Below are 11376 nucleotides of genomic sequence, written 5' to 3'. Positions count from 1 at the left end.
TTTTGTTTTCTTCATAGCACTCAATGCAGTTTCCACCTGTTTTGTCTGCCCATTTATTTACTGGCTCATCATCAATCTCTTCCTACAGAACAAGGCTATCGTGGCCTCAAACACTGTCCCTGGCACCCACCACGGCTCAGTGTACACTTGGTGAATACATGAAGTAACATTATGACTTTACAAAGCCCCTCCACTTCCTGGGTGGGGGATAGGTGAGGCAGTGTGAGATCATCGGGTAAGAATTATCCCCATTTACAGATGGAAAAACAGGTCCAGGGAGGAAGTGCATCTTGCCCAAGGTCACATAGTAGATCAGTGGTGGAGCCAAAATGACAACTTGGACCTTGCGTTTCCAACGCCATGCTCCTTCCACCTCCAGGAAATGCCAAGTTGTGTTGATTGAGTCTTAGCTTCCAAAATCCAATCCTTGTTTTCAAATGTGCTCCCAACTGTGTGATATCCACAGAGAAGGGGACAAGACACTCCCATTCTTTCCTCCAATTAAGATCTGAGGATGTGACCCAGGCACCCCAAGAAGCAGCAAGTCCCTGAAGGAACATAACAGTTGACAGAAGTCAAATTTGACAGGTGTCAGGAGGCTTGGGCAGCAAGGAGAATCCAGCTTAATTCAGCTCTGGGGCCAGGAATTTCCTCTCACACTACTTGGCTGGCCTGGGAGGAAGAGGGTGGAGATGGAAGAAGATGCTTTCCATTTCCCACTCAGCCTGCCCACTTCTATCCATCATGCTGCTGGCCACCCTGTTGAGCAACCCCTGATGGTGCTGAACCTTGGGTACACACCAACCCGCATGCTGTAGCATGTGCCCGGGTTCTGCAGCATCAGGTCTAGAAAGGGAGGAAGGCAGGATGGAGGAGAGGGTTGTGGCCCCATGTGGGAAACTGCCCCTCCTCAAGGAAGCACCTCATTAGCTGGCCCATTTGGAGACACTCCAGGCCAACAGTAGAGTCCTCATAGTGAGAAAAGGACAATAGCTGCTTACCTCTGATTTCAGCAACACAGAATCAAGCACTGATCTTTGTGGCTGGTCCTGGTCAGACTCTGAGCACTATCATTTGATGAACCTAAAATATAGCAGCAGAGGAACTCATTGTCACTTAGGCAGAGGTTAGTGTTCTGCTTAACTCGTGTCCTTGATAGATAAGGAACCATATGATTTATCTTCCAAACTAAGACAGTAAAAGGGAGTAAAGGGGGACACTGCTAATATTCACATCCAGATGACAGGCATGAATCAGGACCGTCCTGGGGAAACTGGGTGCATGTCACTCTAAATAAGGCAGCAAGTCCTGCTGGTCCTAATGGCCCGAATATGTCAAATGACTCACCCAACAGCACATTCTCCACCACTTTGCATTTATAAAAAAATCTTCCCAAGCATTTCACATCCACGTAATATTCTTGTGAACTACGAAAACAAGCATAATCACTACTTTAAAAATGGAGACACTGAGGCATGAAAAGGTAAGGAAACTTACTCAAAGTCCTATAGAAATTAGAGGCAGAGATGTGGGACTAGAACACCAGTGTCTTGTCTTCAGTTCAGTAAATAAGCTGATTTGACCGCCTTCCTCCATTGCTGGCCACTGCTGTTTAACATAACTATTAAAGTAAAAATGAGCGACTTTTGAAGTCACCAAGATGAGCTCCCACTAGGAACTCATAAGTCACTATTCAGTAAGAAATCCTGAGTTAAAGAATTTGCTTTCTCTTTCTCTAATACAAGCTTATTTCCTATAGAAGTAAGAAAACACATATGCACTCAGAGATGCATGCATACCCCTCTTCAGAAGGCAATATCAAGAGAATGTGCAACCATACTTCTCTGATCATTGTGTGTCTCATTCTATAGTGCAGTTGTGGGGGGCTCTCTCCTTAGAGGTAAGAATCAGGGCTATCTTCATCACTATTGTAACCTACCTTTGAACACAGTTTCTGGCACAGAGCAGGTGCTCAAATACCATGAATGGGTGGATGCATGGATGGTTGAATGTATGGATGGATAAGTGCACACATGGATAGGTGCATGGATGCATGTGTGCATGCATGGAGGGAGGGGTGCATGGACAGACAAATGCATAGAAAGGTGTGTAAATGGATGGGTGCGTGCATGCGAGGAAGCTTGTTGGTCTCCTTTGGCTGGGAGTCACATATTTGCAAATCTGTTTACAACTTGATAGGTGGGGTCACAGTTTAGTTTGGCCTTCGATATCTACTGTTGTCCCCATTGGTAATTCAAGCATGACAGTGAAAGGGAAGGGGTTAGAGAACATTCTAAGCCAACCAGTGGCACTTGGAAGCAGTGCCTTTGGAAGACAGCCACAGGGCATGAGAAGGAGAGAGAGACAAGTAGGCTCAGTGGACAGTTAGAGGTCCTGGGGTCTCAGCCAAGTCCTCGGGGGTAAGAGCTCCTCAGGCCAGACAAACCTGGGAGCAGTCAAGGCAGGATACATGGTAAAGAGGCCCACAGGGGAACAGAAGAAAATTAAGGGTTTCACCAGCAAGGAATTCTAGGTCATGCTCTCACAAGCCACGGTGGTAATTTTACCCACCTTATTGTTCCTCTGAACTCTAAAATCAAACCAAATTCACATTAAAGGCAACATCTCCAGGCCTGGAAAACCTCTTCTTTATGGTTGGGAGTTTTTTCCAGGAGACAGAAAAACAAAGGCACCTCAGGTGGTGATGCCATTTTTCCAAGTAACTCCCCTGCACACGCCCCAGCAAATTTCATTACTCTGGGAGGGAGCTTGACCTGTGCACCAGGGAGGGCAGTGGAATCTTGGGTGTTTGGGAGTCAAAAGAACCACTTTCTAATTGAGGGGCCATCTCTCCTTAGGCAGCCCCTTCACGTCTCTGAACCTTGCTTTCTCACCTGTTAAATAAGTCTGACAGTGCTGCTGGGTCGAGGGGCTGTGGTGAAGATGAAAGGAAGCTGCCATGGAACCAGACACACATTTTGTGACCCTGAAGTGCCACACAGATATACAATGGTATCATTCGTCTATTTAGAGGACTAAAAATTAGATATGATTTGCCTCTAAGTAAATGCTTCTCAAATATTTAAAATGAAAAATTGAAAAACACAAACAGATCCTAGTGAATTATCATTTCTGGGGTCTCAAACTGACACTTTGTTTAACCCAAATTAAACAAACTGGGTTTAGGATTCCCCTGCCTTGTCAAGGTTGCCCTATGTCTTGGACTGCCACCCCCAGCCCGGAAAACCGGACATGGTGTGGAAGAGGACTACAAGGTTGGTAGAGTGTGAGCCAGTGCTAATAACCGGCTCTCTGTCCAGAAACAAGCCCAGGCCCAACTTAGTTGCATGTCAGTGCAAATCCAGTTTAAAGATTGTGGAGCCAGTCCACTCTTGCTGAAGGACCAGATTTTTTTTCTTTCCCCAAGGGCAGAAATTGTTCTCAAAGCCCTCTGCTAGGCCCATTTTAGGATTCAACACACATTTCTTCAACTGAATCTTAAATCTGAAAATAATATGGTAACTTGTGAAATGCTGGCTTCAACTAACACACTTCTCTTGGACAATACCCTCCCAATCTAGGTGACCGTCTCCCCAAACTTGCATTTTCTCTGATAACATAGATATTTCTCTGCTTATCTCTGTGGTAAAATCAGCATTTGCCCTGGGACCAGGCAAGACAGCACAGAATATTCTCACCCAGACTTTCCGTTGGCCCCAAATTTAGGACAATTTTCAAGTTCACTACCACTTTCAAATACATGAGTTTTAGAATGGTCAAAAAGAAAAAAAGCCAGTCAATGGCAGCAAAGAAGATGTTTTAAATGTTCATGTTTCTGGAAAGCAAGTTACCATGCTGAGCTCAATCAAGAGTATCCACTGGTTATATGGACACTGCAGCATTTCTGCAGGGGTGGGTACAGTCCAGGAAATGATGAGACAGGCCATGCCCAGTGGTTCTTCCTGGAAGACTGGCCATGGGAAAAGCAGTCAATCAGGCAAGACCCCCAAACCTTCCCAGGCAGGTGATCACACCCAGAAGATACAAAGCCTCTGGATGCTTCCAAACAGGAACTACCAATTTTAGAACTAATCTTGCAATGGGAGTGGGGGCTCTGGGGGCTGGGACCAGACACAAAGGAGCAGTCTTTCTTTTGCATTTTTTAATAGAATTTTTTTCCTTATTATAAAGTAATGCATGCTTGTTATGGAAAATGGAGGGAATATAAAATACTATAAAAAAGAAAATGATAATCATTTCAAACTTCTGCAATCAAGAGATAATGATTAACATTTATATAAATGCACATTTATGTCAATAAAATTAGAATCATAACGTATCAAGTTTTATGCCCCACCATTTGGACCTAAAATTACTTAACAGCCTTTTCCAATGGAGTTCAATGTTTACATTTCCTAAATATTTCTGTGCCAGCCTGCTTGAAGTGCTTCACAAACATTAATTGCTCGCTATTAATCACCCAGGAGGCAAGGGGCAGGGCTGGCTGTCGGATTCCATGCCCACTGCCTCTGCAGACTTTGGAAACATGACTTCGTATGACTTGGTAATATTCCCGTTTAGTCTCCTGTGACTGGGACAAAGCCTTGTTTTAAAGTCCCTTTCAGCTGAGGTCTTCCAGCTGAGTTACTAGTTTATTGATCACAGGAACAAGCAAGGATCCCAACCATCAGTTGCCTCAGCAGTTGATTCCAAAGTTGGAATGGGATCCACTGGGACAGGCTATTTATAGCAAGCAGGAGGAAAATACCGCCAAAGAAACACCCATTGCAAAGAGCAGGGAGCCATCAGCTTGCAGACAGCCCTGACCCCTGCCCTCCCTGGGCCTTGGTGTCCCCAGGGGCAGAGCAGGCAGGGCTGGTTCTCCACTTACCTGCTCAGGCAAGTCGCCTGATTCATCTGAGCTTCACTTCTCATCAGCGAAATGGTGACACTTAAACACCTGCCTGACAGGATGTCTGTGAGGATCAGGGAGATAGGTATGGAGATATAAAGCACCTGGCCCACGCTGGTCCAGGGCTGGTCTTGTTTTGATTTTTTGTTTTGTTTTAATTTAATTGCTGATTCTGTCGAGTTATCCACTCTTGCCTTCTAGAGTCAGACAGGCTGGGATTCATTCCTAGCCCTGCCACTACCTGGCTGTGGGACTATGGGCAAGTTTCTTAACCCCGCCAAACCTATTTCCCCTTTTGAATAATGGGCATAATAATAGAACCCAACACACAGGGTCACTGGAAGGATTAAAGAAGAAAAATGCATGTCAAAGAACTGTGTACCTAGCAAGGATTCTATAAGTTGTGGCTGTTTATATTATTTCTTTGCTCATTTTCCACATTCTCTGCTTTTTCCTCGACCTGTTTCATCCACCTTTCCATCGAGATGGAGCCCGGGAGGGGAGCAGGGAGACATGACAGAGGGGCCCAGAATCAAATCCTGGCAGGTTAGGCCAGAGGAGAAGTTGGAGACGGGGTCTCCCTGCAGCTCCCCTCCTGCTTCCCGGCTAAAGTGGTGGGATATGCCCGGTCAAGATCACAGGGTGTCGTCGGGGCCGAGCGGGCCCTTCCTCCAGCACACCAGAGCACCACTCTAAAGGAACCCCCTTCTCCTTTCGGCAAACACCCGAAGACTGAAACACCCCACTTCTGATGCCTCCTTTCTTGGGTCCTAGTGAGGCATGCAGGAACCTGGCTGCCACCCTGCCAGCTCCAGGTGATCGTGCTCTCTGGGTCTCCTCCGGAGACCTTGCTCCCAGCCCCAGCCCCAGGCCGGGGGAGGAGCCACAGGGCAACAGGGCAGGGCCTGCTCTCGGAGGCCTGTCTTGCCTTACTAGTGTTCCCACTCGGCCCTGAGGCTGAAAGGCAAGAATGGGGCACTCCTCAAAGCCGGAATGGTAATTGCAGGAGGCATTAAACTTAATTAAGCTAATCATCTGCCTGCAGTCATTCACCCTCAACCTCCTGAAAGCATCTTCAGAAAAAAAAATCCCATAGCAGCTGCAGAGCTAGAGGGCTCTGGAGTCTGGAATTCCTAAGAGGACTCCAGCCTGGTGGTATCCGAAGTCATCGGGGAGAGGCAACCCAGCAAATCCACACCCAGGACAGGCAAAGCAGCAGCTAGTCCCAAGCCAGGACTGGGTCTGGATGGGAGCTGGGCCAGGGGGCCTTTCCTGCTTGTCCCCTGCGCCAATTTGACCCATCAGGGAGGCCTGAGAACGGGCGTGCCCTAGTGCATCCCGCGGCTGTACTTTCTCCAGCCATGTCACTGTCCTCGCTCTGGCCTCCACGCTGCCAGGGCTGAACGGACAGACTGCAGGTTTGAGTTTGTAACTGACCAACTGACAGATAGAGAGTCTTATCAATCTAGGTGGAACGGCTCTCTACTCAGAAAATTGTGCCAGGGTTGGACGGCTACAAAGTCTAGCTGGAAAACAAGCAACACTTTGCTACAAGAAACAAACAAATATTCTATCTCACAGCTAAACACTAAATCCCAAACGCCATAAATCAAACACTCCAGGGAGTAGAGACGAGAGCCGCCACACCACTGTGCATAAACCCACTCCTGTCACTCAGATGGGGGAAGGAAATACCTCTAAGCCATCCCCAGGTCTGCGGAAGTCCAACCAGGTGTGGTAAAATCTCCATGAAGCCAACCCACTCAGAATTGAGAGTTCACTGTAATGTGGATGTGCACTGGCTGGATCTTTCCTTTGTAATGGTTTAGGGAAAGAGCATTGCTAAACACCATTATGGGGGAAATGTTTAGACTCACTGAGTCTTTGCAATTCCTTTCTCAGCACATATTTGTCCATAAAGAGCAACAAATTGACACAAATTTTGTCTGTCAGAGCAGATTCTCACCTGAAAGAGGCTCATCTGATGGGCCTTGGCTTCGCATACCTCCTTTGCAAGTGATTAAGGGATAGAATACGTCTGGATTGCTGCCTGCCAGGTGCTGGAGAGAAGATGCACTAATCTTGCTTGAGTCCCTACTAAGTGGCAGGCACTGCCCAGGATGATTGGCATTATGTTTCTCCTCACAATAACCCTGTGATATAGACATCATAATCCCTGTTTTACAAAAAGAAGAAATGAAGACCCAGCAACACTAAGCGATGGCCTCGGGTGACTTAGCAAGTGAGTGGCATGGCGGGTTCCAACTCAGGTCTTTTGACTTCAAAGATCACCCACATGGCAGCCCCAGAAATTCAAGAACTTGGAGTTTTCTTTGGCCCAGCCAGCCCTGCACCCTGGCAGCTGTGTGGAGGACGGATAGGTCAGGGCTGGGGGCGAGCAGTCCAGCTGAGCATCTCACGGTCCGAACAATCCAGGCAGGAGGTGGCGAGGGCCTAATAGAGGCAGCCACCAGGGGGGATCGGGCCAGAGAGGGTTGTGAGGAAGCCAAAGGTTGGGGAGAAAAGGGCAGTTTCTTCAAATACTGTATAACCAGCATACTCCAGTCAAGATGGGGAGAGGAAAGAGCCACCCTTTCTCCTAGGAGTGTAGTCAAGGTAAAGACAAATGCTCCAAACTCACATGACCAACTCAAGGATATAAGAAGGTTCCCAGAGATGTTCAGAAGGCAAAGAATCGAGGACAAGCCAGATTCCTTTTGAAAGCAGCAGAAATAACCTCCGACACATGAAAAAAGTCTTATGAAAAGTGTTTTACGTGGCCTCCCAGAGTTCTGCAAGGACAGGAGACAAGCAGAGATTATTATTACAGATAAAGACCTCGATGCCCAGAGCCATTAAATGACTCACCTGCCCCATGGATGGGGTGACCCCAGGGGTCAGAATTTCCCCAGGGTACTCCCTCCACCCATTTGTCAGCCCTACCCTCTTCGGTGTCCTCTTCTGTGGTTGGTTATTTGACTCTCCACCTCTGTGAAGTCAGGAAAGCGGTCTTATACTTCATTTGTTCATTCATTTATTCATTCAATAAATGTGCTGAGCATACAATAGTGAAAAAACAGGCACAGTTCCTGCCCTCATGGAATTTACAGTCTAGAGGGAAGGCAGGTGTTAAGTGAATATATTTTTACACAAGTAAATGCAAAATCACAACTGCCCAATGCTATGCAGGAGAGGCCCAGAGAGGTCCTAAAATAAAGAGATTCGCCCTCACTAAGGAAATCAAGGAAGACTTCCCTGAAGAGGTGATACTGAGCTGAGATCTGCAAGATGAGAAGGAATGATCTACGCAAAAGGGGAGGGATGAACATTTCAGGCAGAGGAATCAGCATGTGAGAAGGCCCCGTGGCAGGGGCAGTGAGGCACGAAAGAGGGACTGCAAGACCCAGTGTGACAACTGGCCTTCAGCTGCCCAAGCACACCTGTCCTTCACATCTAGCTTCTCACAGCAGAGTTGCCAATCCTCCCTGCCCTGTCCAGCTCCTCACCCCAGCCCAAGAAGGGGTGAGTGGGAAAGCACAGGGAAGCAGTACGTAAGTGCAGAGCAAGGCATGTTTGCCTCATTTCTCTGAGTTTTCCTTCCCAGTAGAGGCAGTTTGGGGGCCGTGAGAGGGGCCCTGGGCATGATTAGGGAAGGCCTTGGTTTGCGTCCAGGCTGTGCCTCTGGCGAGCTGCCCATATCTCAGCCCAAACACTTATCCACTCATAGCCTTGATCTGCTCAGCCATAAACTGGGGCTAACGCTGTCTCCCTTGGGTCTGAGAGGTCTGGCGTTGAGTGGAATCAAGTATGCTGTGCCCCCAGGACTCTCCTCCCTCACTTTATGGACACAGACCAACTGAATGGCGTCAGTTTCCTCTTCGTGTGGGTCACTGTGTGCCAACACCAAGCGCCACATGGCCACAGAGGGGACAAAGAGTGGGACTGACCTGGGGAAGAGGAGCTCGAACAGTCCGTGGGAGCCCATACCCCAAGTGTGGGGGCACGCTCCCCAAAGTAAAGGCAGATGGGGTGCATTTGGGCCGGGCCGGAGGAGGGTGGGCTCCAAGAGCATGAGGGGGGCCTAGCTGAGGCCTCCACAGAGAAGAAGTGGGGGCAGTTGGGAAGGGCTTGGAGGCCAGGAAGCTGACCACACAATGGGCAACCGGAAATGGATGGAGGAGGAGGAGCCTAAAACAGAAGGATGTGGTGACCAGGAGTCCCCCGGAGACCTTCTGGAGAGCAGCTGCAGGAGAGAAGTTGGGACTGCAAGAGGGTGGGAGTGAGAGGAAGGCTAGTCAGGGAGCTAGCAGGGGGTGCCCGACTCTGCGCACATGCCCAGCCCTGCAGGAGAGCAGAGCTGTTCCATCTCCACTCAGCCACTCATCTGGGGGAGTCCAGCTGGATCCCGGGCTACGCCCCGCTCTGAGGACCCCAGCGTTGCTGCCCCTGAGCCGCGGATCCTCAAACCTCAAAGGCCACATCCTCGGGGCATGTGCGAAGAGAATGTCAGGGCGGGATCGCTGCCACACAGAGCACGGTGGCCACCACTCATCTATCCCCCAAGCTATTCCATTTGGATGGTCCCGGCCGTCACCTGTTTGGCTTCTATGAAAGCCCTAGAAGAGCCTCATCTACCTTATAATTTTAACCTACTTTTAATCAAACGCCGCACCCAGAGACACAGTTCTTAACATGAGAAGCTGTAAGGAGGCCAGCAGAGGTATCCCTGACAACCCAAACACAGCCCAAGTGCTGAGTGATACATTGAGCCCCAAGGGAGTTGGCCAAGGGAGAGAGGAGTATGTGGAAATACAAGTGGGCTTTTTTTTCTTAGATAAGTTGTGGCAGGGACAGACAGGAGTAGACTTTTCCCAAGGTCACTGCCTGTACTGACAACTCCTGCAAGTTTCTGAAGTTCCACAAGGTTCTTGGAGAGTCAGCCCCATTCTGGCAGGGCTGAGGCTGCTCTCCTGAATTCCAGCTCCTCACACAGGCTCAGGCCAGAGGCGGCGCCTGGAAACATCTGCTGGATGAAATGAGCGAGGGGATGAATGAAAGGAGGAAGGAAGGAATGACAAGCAACTTATTGGACTGGTCTGTGGTCAGGAAGGGGAGGGGGCTGTGGGCGACATGCAGCTGGAACCGTGAGGACACCATTAGCACAAGCAGAGCTGGCTGTGCCCCATAACTCCCAGCCTCAGTTTCTCCAGCAGCCCACTTCTGCCTCTGTCTGTTCTAGGCCCTAATGAGTAATAAGGGGCTGGGATAACTGCAGACCCCAGCCCAACACCACAGCCCCCTGCCTGTGGGTAAGAAGAAGAAAGGGGAAGAGTGGGTGATCTGAGGGCAGCAAATCCCCAAGGACTCCCCATCATTGTCTGGGGTGGGGGTGGGGGGTGGGTGGCACCTGCAATGGCCATCTGGTCTAGGAAGGCCAACTCAACCAGACAGCCTGGGGAGGATGGGCACGGCCGCACAAACAGACAATGGTCCCCAAGATGAAAAGTAAGCATGCCCGCCCAGGTGTGAGCCCCTCTGGCCATCCCTGTGCACGAGGGGCCCTTTCCACACTATTCTGGACCTTCTTTCTGCCACCCCCAAGCTTCCCACTGGGCCACTGGAAACTCAGTTCTAGGAATTCCATTAATAATAATGGTTATAGAAACCCAACCACACCTCCTGTCTCTCCCTGCCCTGGGCCTCAGCTGAAACCCAGCTTTCCCAAGGAGCGCTCTCCCAAGGACCTTCTTGAGCAGAGACTGATCCTTCTTGTCTGGGCTGGCAGGTGACTTGGAGCCTTCCTTTCTGCCCAGAGCTGCTTCTAGCCCAGGCTTTCCTATCGGCATGTACTGCTCTGTTCATGGGAGGCTTCTACCCTCCCATTCACCCCTCCACGTGGAGGTCATGTGTCCACGTCCTTCACACCTGCTCGCTCTTTGAAGACTTCAGCATGGGCCCACTGACCTCCTCCTACACCAGCCTGGGTGACCTCAGTTTCGTGATGCCATGGAGACCCCACCCAGCACCTGGCCCCCAGGTCCTTGACTTCCTCACTGCCAGTGGTCCCCACCCACACCCACTCCACGGCCACACCCTGCTCCTCGTCATACAAACTTGCTCCATCTTCCATACAAACTCAGGTACCCAACTGCTGACCACATGCCCCAGCCCTTCACTGAATTCTCCACCCTCCAGACAATGTCCTCAGCTCCCTCCCCTCTGTCCTTGACCTTCCTGGGAGAACCTGACTGGACCCTGCCACAGAGGACTGCTGGTGGATCATCTGCCTCCCAGTGAGGTGTCCCACAGCCCCACGGCTTCCCTGGAGCCCCGCTGGAGTTCCTGAACTCAATAATCCCACTCTCCACAACAGCTATTTCAACCCTCTGCTCTCAAACCTCCCCACAGACCACCGCCCTCCTTCCTGCCAGCTGCAGACTCACCCCCGACTTCACTGAAAAAAA

Source organism: Choloepus didactylus, chromosome 13 (assembly GCF_015220235.1).
Source record: "Choloepus didactylus isolate mChoDid1 chromosome 13, mChoDid1.pri, whole genome shotgun sequence".
Classification (NCBI taxonomy): Eukaryota; Metazoa; Chordata; class Mammalia; order Pilosa; family Megalonychidae; genus Choloepus; species Choloepus didactylus.
The sequence above is the reverse complement of the archived record's forward strand: the minus strand, read 5'-3'. Positions refer to the sequence as shown.